Below are 11,910 nucleotides of genomic sequence, written 5' to 3' on the forward strand. Positions count from 1 at the left end.
CTTAACTCCCCAAGAACTTCATACTTTCACTACTCCGAAAACCTTAACCTACTTAAACCGACAATCAGCTCTATTAACTCTCCAACCTCCCGCCCTAATCCATTGATTTTCTTGTGAGATCAAATCCTTGTCTAAGTTTCTTCATTTGATAAACCCAACGAATCTCAATTCATCAATTGGCTCCATCTATGGGAACGAAGGAAACTATTCTGTCGTCGGAGTTTCCAAATAAAACCCATTGAAATTCGTATAGCAAACCAGAAAAAGCTAATAACAGCAATAAGAAGGACCAAAAAGAGGAGAGATGGTAAGAGACCAGAGAACCACCAGCTAAATTTAGAAACCATATAGTGAAAGCCCGATAGAAGAAGATGTAGATGTGAGAAAGAATGCAACATGATGGTCAACCGATCGTGGGAGAAAAGTGACGTGCGCAATTTAACTAAATTGTATAGTTGCTTGTCTAGATTAAGACATTTTGTTATCATGGCTAGTCACGTAAATTAAATTCCAGATGAAATCTTTTTATGTTTACACAAACACGAACATTATGGTATTTTAGCCTAGTATAAAATTTTATTATTAATAGACAACATGAACACTCCTGAGAAAATGGATTTATATATTTAAACAAACTACAACATGTATTGAGAAATTTTGAAGAAATTCGTATATGCAAAATACTATTTATTGGATCCCTTGAAGTTGTATGAGTCAGTATCATTAGTCCAAATTAATATTTATATTCATTTGAAATATGAAGCTAAATTTCTTGTTCAACATATTATTTATTTATAAACATTGTCAAATTCACATGTATTCTCGTTATGTATGTATTGTATAAGCTTTTATTTTGCAGATAAGCTTTTAAAACAAAATGAGGGCCAATAAACATGAACATAAAAGCAAGGCCACGAGCCTAAATCACCAGTAAGACTAGTAAGGTCATGAGTCTGAATCCTTGAAATCGCCAGTAAGGCCACGAGCCTGAATTTTCGAAATCATCAGTAAGGCTACGAGTCTGAATTTTCAAAATACAGTAAGGCCATGAGCCTAAATACTTGGAAGCACCAGTAAGGCTACAAGTCTGAATATCGAGTAAGGCTAATAAGCCTAGAAGTGACAAAAAGGTTAAGTTCTTAATTGAAGAAAAAGGCCTAAATGCCCAAACAAAGAATCAAGACTAAAGAGCTCAGAAGATGACAAGGAGCCAGAAGTGCTCAAACCAAGACCTAGGGCTAAGAGCTCAGAAGATGACAGAGCAAAAATGCTCGGATGAAGACCCGGGACTAAAAGGCCGAAAGATGCCTAAAAGCCAAAGTGCTCGGACGAAGACCCAGGGCTAAGAGCCTGAAAGATGCATAAGAGCCAAAATGCTTAGATGAAGACTCAAGGCTAAGAGCCAAGAGGATATCTAAGATTCAAAGTGCTCAGACGAATACCTAAGGCTAAGAGCCCGAAAGATGCCTAAGGGCCAAAATGCTCAGACGAAGACCTAGGACTAAGAGCTCGGAAGATGTCTAGGAGCCAAAATGTTCGGACGAAGACCTAAGGCTAAAAGCCCAGGAGACAACTAAGAGCCAAAAGAGCTTGGACAATGATCTAGGGCAAAGAGCCTAGAAGATGCCTAAGAGCCAAAATGCTCGAATGAAGGCCTAGTGTTAAAAGCTCGGAAGACAACTAAGAACCAAAAGAGTTTGGATAAAGAATTAGGCCTAAAGATTCCAAAAGAATACAGAGAGCCAAAGAGCTCGGAGGGAGAATCAGGGCTAAAGAGCCTAGAAGATCATAAGGAGCCAAAGAGCTCGGATGAAGAATCAGGGCTAAAGTACTCATAAAAATTATTAATAAGGGCTAAAGAGCTCGTTAAAGAGCTATAATGCTCATGAAAAATACTCAAGGATAAAGAACCTCGAAGATGATAAAAGACCTAAAAGGCTCAGAAAAATAATTCAAGTCTTGAAAAAACTAGAAGGTCCTTTCTAAAAGAAATATGAATTAGTAACACAAAAAGAAAAAGTGAAGTATAATCATGACCCTCCGAAATTTTTTAAAAAACACAGATCAAAGATTGTATACAACAACTTGCGATAGTTTTTGTTATGATCTTTATTAAATAGTTTGTCTGTTACTCTTTTCGTTTATATGAATCTTAAAGTATCATTATTCCGACACGTCATTAGGGCTAAAATAAATCATAAAAGACCTACCGACCTAACAAGACATTAAGATCTCATATAAATGACAAGGCTGGGTATGCTCAATAAGAAACTAAAGTCTAATAGAAGGGAAAAAAATGAATATTAACATTAAAAAGCAATAAGAAACAAAAGCAATTTCATTAATAAAAAGATGTGTGTTATAAAAAATTAAAAACTATATACTAACAAGGGCAAGACAGAAACAGGCCTACTATATATTTATAAATAAAAAATTACTCTTGAACTTTCTCAGAGGAAGCAAGTTCACCAACCAAGTTTGGCTTAACCTCAGATATAGCAAGAGTAGCACGGGCAACCTCAACAGTCTGATCTGCAATAATAACATCTCTCAAAAGAGAAACTTGGGCATCTACGGTCTCTAGAGCAATGGGATTGACAATTATCTGACCAACTAGATTACTATCTTTCTTTGAGGCACCTCAAGTGATGCGAACATGAGAATGATACAATTCTTCAACAATAAGTTACACATTGAAGTCTTCACATTCTTCAAAGTTTTAATATGGGAAGTTTTGAATCACGAGGAATCAAGTAGAATTTGAGTCATTCATTCTGAATACCACATTTAGAAGACAAGAAAAAGAAATGGCCTTATTTTTCTTTAAATTTCTAGTTCCAATTTCAGCCATAATTTATTTACTTTTGGAAACTCATATATGAGATATTTTAGTATATTTTGATGTCTTTTATAATTCTATTTGGATTAGGAGTCAAATTAGTAGGATTAGATATAGTTTTTTTTTTATTTAAATAGGATTATCTTATATTTTTCTATTTCAATTGGGATTTTTTTTTTCTATTCCAACTAGGATTAGGAGATATTTTGCTATAAATAGCCTTTACTTTGTATGTAGGGTAGAATAAGTTAATAAGTAAAGATTTGATATTTATCTCTCTAATGAGACCTTATTCTTAGGTTCTTCTCAATTATTTAGCAACTTATCAAGATTCAACTTTGTGGCGTTTTAACATGGATTTCCTCCTTACTTCGTCAACTTATCAAGAATTTCTTGTGGCATTTTCTATTTAGAATCACTTGATTATCTTTGTTTTTAATCACATTGGTTAATTAGGGGTATAATAGAGCAACCTTATGGAAGACATCTTTACCTCATTCTTTTGTTAAGTTGTGTGACAAGATTTTTGATCACGAGTTGATCTTGGGTTTCACATCATCAAGAATAGGAGACAGAGGTCCTCGAGGTAGGAGTCTTAGCGGGCTTCTTAATTGGTAGGTCATCAAGGCCATACTTGATGTAGAACCTAGGATCAACTCGTGATTAAAAGCTCTAAACATACACTTGACAAAGAACGAGGTAAAGATATCTTCTAGAAGGTTGCTCTACTACATCCCTAACCAACCAATGTGATTAGTGTTACCAACATAAAAGGTTTCTAATTAGGAGAATCATATCTCTAGGGTCCTAATTAAGCTTGATTATAGGGATTTTATTCTTATTATAAATATTCCTACTTTAGGTTGATTCTTTGTATATAAATACTTAAATCTTATAAAGATCAATTCAATTGGAATAGAATAAAAACATTTCTCCCAAAAATTCTTCATGATATCAGAGATTTTTCTTGAATTTAGGGTTTAAATTCAATTTTTACTCTTTAGGATTTCTAAAATCCTAAATCTACCTTTTTGGTACTACCCTATCTAGAAGCCATTTTTCATCTCACTGCCACCACCAATAGGGTCGCCAGACCGTCATCAGCCAGCCATCCAACTCTGATGCCAGAAAGCCACGTGTGTGAGGCTCACGCGTGTGGCTTTTCGGCATCAGAGTTGGATGGTTGGCCGATGACGGTCCTGCAACCCTGCTGGTGGTGGCAATGAGATGAAAAATGGCTCCTAGATAGTGATACAGATCCAGTAGGGCAAATTTCTAACAATGGTATGGAGCAAACTTGTGTCATTCAAATGGATCTAAAAGGAGTTCAAAATCATATTCATATGATTCATATATATTTGGGGCGTGCTTCAACTCATATAGGGCATATTTGTTGCAACACTTGCAATCATAGGCTTAGGGAGCCTAATCAAACCTATGGGCTAAAACTACACAAAGGGAAGCCTAAAGTAAAGATCAAGAAAGGCTTTTGTGAAGATTCAACTTTGTTATGATGGACTTGCTATATTTTATTATTTAAATAATTGTTTTATTTTAGCTTTGTTTGGGCTTGTATTCTGGCTATATTTTATCTTTTAAGTTTTAGAGTGTTGGACTATGTTTTGGGCTTATGTTTTAATACTTATGTGTTTAATATGTTATTTTAGTATTTGATTGAACTTAGGTCTTGTGTGTGATTCGGCCAGTCCGAAAAAAAGAGTATCTTAGGGTTTTATTTTCTCTCCTTACTATATAAGGATAAAAAATACTTGTAAGAGGTAGCTTTGAATCTAAATTTTTAGAATTCTTTTCATGCCTTTGGCGTGTATTGCTTTGAGTGAGAGTGAGAGTGAGGATTTGCTTTCATCAATTGCACCAGAAATCTTGGCTAACTGATGCGGAACCCTATGCACAAGCCTCAAACCCACATGCACAAGTAGATATGGAATCCAAAGATTTGATAAACCCACCTCCTATGGCACCCCACACTTAGAGAAGCTGAAACACCAATGATCGAAGGATTTAGATGAGAATTTGACAAACGCCACAATGAATAGTTGATAAGTTAGCCAAGATTCCTAGTGCAATTGATGAAAGCAAATCCTCACTCTCACTCAAAGCAATACACGCCAAAGGCATGAAAAGAATTCTGAAAATTTAGATTCAAAGCTGCCTCTTATAAGTGTTTATTATCCTTATATAGTGAGGAGAGAAAATAAAACCCTAAGATACTCTTTTTCGAGCTGGCCGAACCACACACAAGACCTAAGCCCAATCACACACTAAAATAACACATCAAACACATAAATATTAAAACATAAGAATTTAAAGGATAAAATATGGCCAGAATATAAGCCCAAACAAAGCTAAAATAAAATAATTGTTTAAGTAATAAAATATAGCAAGTCTATCATAACAAAGCTGAATCTTCACAAAAACCTTTCTTGATCTTCACTTTAGCCTTCCCTTTATGTAGTTTTAGCCCATAGGTTGATTAGCCTATGATTGCAAGTGTTGCACCAAATCTGCCTCATATGAGTTGAAGCATGCCCCAAATATATATGGATCATATGAATATAATTTTGAACTCTTTTTAGATCCATTTGAATAAAATAAGTTTGCTCCATACCATTGTTAGAAATTTACCCTATTGGATCCGTATCAGATAGGGTCACGTGCCCTCGCAAGACTCTGCGTCTTTCCCGCGTGCCAGTGCGTGTAACATTTTTCAGTAGTCTTTTTCTATGGTGATCCTTTCCGGCAAACTTATCTTCAAGTCGTGCCTCTGACCTATGTGGACCCGTGACTTGGTTCACCTTTTTTCAGCGTGAGACATTTTTTTGGTGATTTTTTTCGGCAGTGATTCTTTTCGGCAGACTCGCCTTTAAGTCGCACCTCTGCTGGAATCCTGCCTTTTTGCTGGTGAACATTAACTCTTTATTCAGTAACAATAATTTTTCACTTTTTTTAATAGAAAATGGTGGTTTTTTCTTAAAATGGCAGTGACTTATGTGCTAATGTAAGGACTTCTGATAATGTTTTTGTTTCGTCTCTTGTTTATACTCAATGGATTATTGATTCTAGTGCAAATAGATATATGACGGGCTTCTCTGAAGGCTTCTTTAATTATTTTCTACGTCTACAAAAAGACATTGTCAGAATGGCAGATGGTTCTTCAACTCCTATCTCTGGAATCGGTTTTATTATTTGTACTTCAAATATCAAGTTATCTTTTATTCTTCATTTTTCTCATTTTCATGTTAATATTTTATTTGTTAGTGCTCTCACCAAAGCATTTAACTATAAAATTGAATTTTTTCCAGATTATTGTGTTATTCATGACCTTAAAACTGGAAAGAGAATTGACAATAGTAAACTGCACGCTGGCTTATATATGTTATAAGGGAATCTGAGTTTGAATTCACCTGACTCGCGATTGTCGAAGCCGGTCAAAAATAACCTTTCTGGTTATCAATAATTTACAACTGCAGATAGTGGTGAAAGGATCGAATCCACAGTGAATTGAGAACTTACCTATTTTCCTTATCAAGACCAATAAAATAAACTAAAATAAAAATAAACTAAAAAAAAGAAGAAAACTGAAAACGAGATAAACTTAAACGAGATAAAACTGAAATGAGATAAGACTGAAAGAAAAATAAACGGAAAGCAAAATAAACTGAAACGAGATAAAACGAGATAAAACTGAAAGAGAAATAAACGGAAAGCAAAATAAACTGAAACGAGATAAAACTGAAAGCGGAATAAAAATATATTGCAATAAAAGTAAAATGGGGGGTTTGAGATTGATTTAATTAACAAACTACTGAAAGCAATTAAAATAAGCGAATAATAAAATAAAAGAGAAATAAATAATAAGAAAGCTCTAGTTGAAGAATTGGATCAACTTCAGTTGTTGGGATTAATCATTGACACTTAGTTTCTTTTGATTGATTCAATAGATTAGTTATGGAGATGGAAGACGCTTCTCACCACCATGTCTCTCCTTATGATTAAACCAATTAGGGAACGTCCTCTAATTAATTACTAATTAACAAATTGCCAAGGAACGTCCTTGGGCCTTAGGCATCTAACAATTGTTAATTGCATGAAGAAAGAGAGAGATCCAATCCTAACTACTCAAATGCATGAGATGTTGCTAGATCATACAATTTCCTTGGTTTTTACACCAAGTGTTCTTATGTTTGAATAACTCAAGCAATTACGGACTTAAATCATCCAAATGAACATATTATTACTTTGCAATCAAGAATCAACGTAGATCTAAAGAACAAAGCAATATTGAAATCAAGTATGAAATTGCATGAATATTGAACAACCAAAAGTTTAACAATGTTTAATCAAGTCTCCCAATCCATAAAACAACTAAAGTATCACCTAATCTTCAACTAGAATAAAAGATTTCAGCCTCTCATGGCTGAAACAAAACAAAAAATAAAAGTAAAGAAGAAAGGTAGAAGAAGAGATGTGAATTTCGTAGGTGTCTCCCAAGGGGAGCTTAAAGGTTGTGTGGAGGCTCCTTATGTGTCTTTTTATAGTTGAAAGTGCTGCCCTAGGTCATACTTGCTTCCTAATTAGTGAAGAGGCTGCCCAAAGTGCTGAAAAGGAAAGAATCGCATTGCAAATTCTCCGGAAGGAAGGAGGCGCGCGGATCAGGCTTCAGAAGAGGAAGGATGCGCGTGGATTGCAGAAGAGGAAGTGGAGCGCAGTCATTAATGTGTAGAAGTGGAAAGAAATCTGTCCAGTCTTTCCTTTTTAGGTGGAGCTTTCGTTTGAATTTTGAATGCTGAATGAAGAAGAGGCAAGTGCATCTCCTTGAAATCTTGCTGCCTAAATAGGAAGATTTGACTGCTGCAGTGTGTACACATCTTTGAATAAGGAAAGAAAGATCTGCGATTTGAATTTCAAATAATCTTCTGATTGAGCTTTCCTTATTTGCTTTTGCTTCTGTACTTTCCTTATTTGAGAACTTTCCTTTTTTGAAAATTTTCCTTATTTGAAAACTTTCCTTTTTTGGCACTTTCCATATTTGACACTTTTTGGCAGTTTTAAGAGCATTTTCTCCAGATTGTCTCTTTACACCTAATATCTGCAAAACATGATTAAAACCACAAAATTAAGTAGAAAAGGTGTAAATAAACATCAATAAGATCATGATAATATTGACTAAAATATGCTCTATCAAATACCCCCACACCTAGCTTTTTGCTTGTCCTCAAGCAAATAAACATAGTCAAATAAGCTTTATTTGCTCTAGATCCTTATTTCCACTTAAGCTCTTACTCTAGACACCTATTTTGAATCATTGCAGTGAAGAATATATGCATGAAGATTACTCACCTTCTTTCCTTGTTTTCCTTTGCTTACCATGGCTAGGATTTGTTTTACTCAAGAGAGATCATACATGCACATATTATTTGTTCAGATAAGACTTTTTCTAGCTTTCAGAGTGACTTGCCCTTACCTTGAAGTACTTTATTCAGCTTTTTGTACTTTTAATTTTGCTTGAACAAGTCACCAACCTTTTGACGTGAAGGTACATATTTGTGATACCCACCCCCAGTTACTCAGTTGGTCACCTGTCCAAGTGGCTACTAGCTCTGTTCATAGTCTTTTGACCATTGGAACCGTTTTCAATTTGTCCTTTTGAAGTCTAAGCCTTTGTGAATTTCTTTCTCTCAATGATTTGGGCAAATCAACACCAATTGCTAAATCAAGTCATGTTAAGTTCATTCACACAAATTTCAATTCATTCTCTCTAATGAGTGTCATCAATATATTTTTCACCATGGCAAACTCAAAGATTCAATTCAAAAGGCAATTCTCAAACATGAATATAACTCACTGCAATTGATTCAACATAAGTTTAAAGAGTCATCACATCAATGGGGTCATGAAAAGAAAAGCTCATCAACATAGTCTATCAGTTTGAGTGAAGAAAATTGGAACACAAAAAGGAAGAAGACTGTGGTTGTGTGTGTTATTGAAAGCAAAATGAAAAATTGAAAAAATCACACTGAAAATGAAAATAAAAATTCAAACTGAAAATTAAAGCAAAAATTAAAAATCCAGAAATATGCACCCCCACACCTAAATCATGCATTGTCCTCAATGTATAGGAAATATTAAAATGCAAAAGAAACTGAGTACTCCCCTGGGTGTGGTGAGCATGGTGCGATCCACTTGCTCAAGGCTCAAGTAATTGGGGAAGGGAAAAGAGTCCCAACTGAATTGAGTAGAAAGTGTAGCACTCCTTTTGATTTGGTCATAACCCATCCTATTTTTTCCATGTACTCATGAAGTAACATGATTAACTTCTCTTCTTTCAGATGAGGTGTGCCTCTAGCCCTTATGTTTGCATTTTTGAGATGATTGGGCTGAATTCAGGCAAAATAAACTCTACCTTATCCGGAGGTTTGGGAAGGCATTAGTCCGCATGGTCCTTTGGTTTGGGCTCTTGAACTTCCATTTCTTCCTCATGAGCAAGGGCTGTTTGCATTGGAAGGCTAAAAGGAGTTTCAGATTGCTCCTTCTGCACAAGATTTAACTGAAAGGGATGACTGGAAGGGGTTTCATGCGATGGAAGCTGTGGTGAGAGGTTCGGCGGCCGAAAGGTGGTGGAGTTCGACAGCCGAAAGATGGTGCTCCTGCGCAAAGGTGGTCTTCAAAATTTTTTTTTTTTTAATTTGGTCCTAAATGAAAAACAAATAAGTTAAATCAATTCCCCGACAACGGCGCCAATTTTTGACTCGCGGTTGTTGAAGCCGGTCAAAAATAACCTTTCTGGTTATCAACAATTTACAACTGCAGATAGTGGTGAAAGGATCGAATCCACAGGGAATTGAGAACTTACCTATTTTTCTTATCAAGACCAATAAAATAAACTAAAATAAAAATAAACTGAAAAAAAGAAGAAAACTGAAAATGAGATAAACTTAAACGAGATAAAACTGAAACGAGATAAGACTGAAAGAAAAATAAACGGAAAGCAAAATAAATTGAAACGAGATAAAACGAGATAAAACTAAAAGATAAATAAACGGAAAGCAAAATAAACTGAAACGAGATAAAACTGAAAGCGGAATAAAAATATATTGCAGTAAAAGTAAAATGGGGGGTTTGAGATTGATTTAATTAACAAACTACTGAAAGCAATTAAAATAAGCGAATAATAAAATAAAAGAGAAATAAATAATAAGAAAGTTCTAGTTGAAGAATTGGATCAACTTCAGTTGTTGGGATTGATCATTGACACTTAGTTTCTTTTGATTGATTCAATAGATTAGTTATGGAGATGGAAGACGCTTCTCACCACCTTGTCTCTCCTTATGATTAAACCAATTAGGGAACGTCCTCTAATTAATTACTAATTAACAAATTGCCAAGGAACGTCCTTGGGCCTTAGGCATCTAACAATTGTTAATTGCATGAAGAAAGAGAGAGATCCAATCCTAACTACTCAAACGCATGAGATATTGCTAGATCATACAATTTCCTTGGTTTTTACATCAAGTGTTCTTATGTTTGAATAACTCAAGCAATTACGGACTTAAATCATCCAAACTAACATATTATTACTTTGCAATCAAGAATCAAAGTAGATCTAAAGAACAAAACAATATTGAAATCAAGCATGAAATTGCATGAATATTGAACAACCAAAAGTTTAAAAATGTTTAATCAAGTCTCCCAATCCGTAAAACAACTAAGGTATCACCTAATCTTCAACTAGAATAAAAGATTTCAGCCTCTCATGGCTGAAACAAAATAAAAAATAAAAGAAAAGAAGAAAGGTAGAAGAAGAGATGTGAATTTCGTAGGTGTCTCTCAAGGGGAGCTTAAAAGTTGTGTGGAGGCTCCTTATGTGTCTTTTTATAGTTGAAAGTGCTACCCTAGGTCATACTTGCTTCCTAATTAGTGAAGAGGCTGCCCAAAGTGCTGAAAAGGAAAGAATCGTGTTGCAAATTCTCCGGAAGGAAGGAGGCGCGCGGATCAGGTTTTAGAAGAGGAAGGATGCGCGCGGATTGCAGAAGAGGAAGTGGAGCGCAGTCATTAATGTGCAGAAGTGGAAAGAAATTTGTCCAGTCTTTCCTTTTTAGGTGGAGCTTTCGTTTGAATTTTGAATGCTGAATGAAGAAGAGGCAAGTGCATCTCCTTGAAATCTTGCTGCCTAAATAGGAAGATTTGACTGCTGCAGTGTGTGCACATCTTTGAATAAGGAAAGAAAGATCTGCGATTTGAATTTCGAATAATCTTCTGACTGAGCTTTCCTTATTTGCTTTTGCTTCTGCACTTTCCTTATTTGAGAACTTTCCTTTTCTGAAAACTTTCCTTATTTGAAAACTTTCCTTTTTTGGCACTTTCCATATTTGACACTTTTTGGCAGTTTTAAGAGCATTTTCTCCAGATTGTCTCTTTACACCTAATATCTGCAAAACATGATTAAAACCACAAAATTAGGTAGAAAAGATGTAAATAAACATCAATAAGATCATGATAATATGGACTAAAATATGCTCTATCATCACCTCAGACTCTTTTTGGAAGAAATCAGGATGTTAATCAGGAAATCATACAATGGCATCGACAGTTAGGACACTCATCCTTCTTTATTTTAGGGAAACTTTATCCTAATTTATTTTTCAAGGCTCAATGTGGTTCTTTAGTTTGTGATACTTGTGAATATGCTAAGTATATAAGAACCTCTTATCCCTTCGGTAACAATAGGAGTACGATCCCTTTTGTGATCATCCATTTTGATATTTAGGGACCTACTCAAACTATTCCGTTATCTAGTAATCGTTAGTTTATTACTTTTATTGATTGTTGTACTCGTATGACTTGGGTTTATTTGATAAAGGCAAATAGAGATGTGTTTTCTTGCTTTCAAACTTTTCACAAGATGGTTTATGCTCAATTTGATGTTAAGATAAAATTTTTGAGAACTAATAATGGCACAGAGTATATGGATGGACGTGTTTTTACTTATTTGGAGTCTAATGAGATACTACATCAAACTAGTTGTCCTTACACTAGTGCTCAAAATGGTG

Source organism: Manihot esculenta, chromosome 10 (assembly GCF_001659605.2).
Source record: "Manihot esculenta cultivar AM560-2 chromosome 10, M.esculenta_v8, whole genome shotgun sequence".
NCBI lineage: Eukaryota > Viridiplantae > Streptophyta > Magnoliopsida > Malpighiales > Euphorbiaceae > Manihot > Manihot esculenta.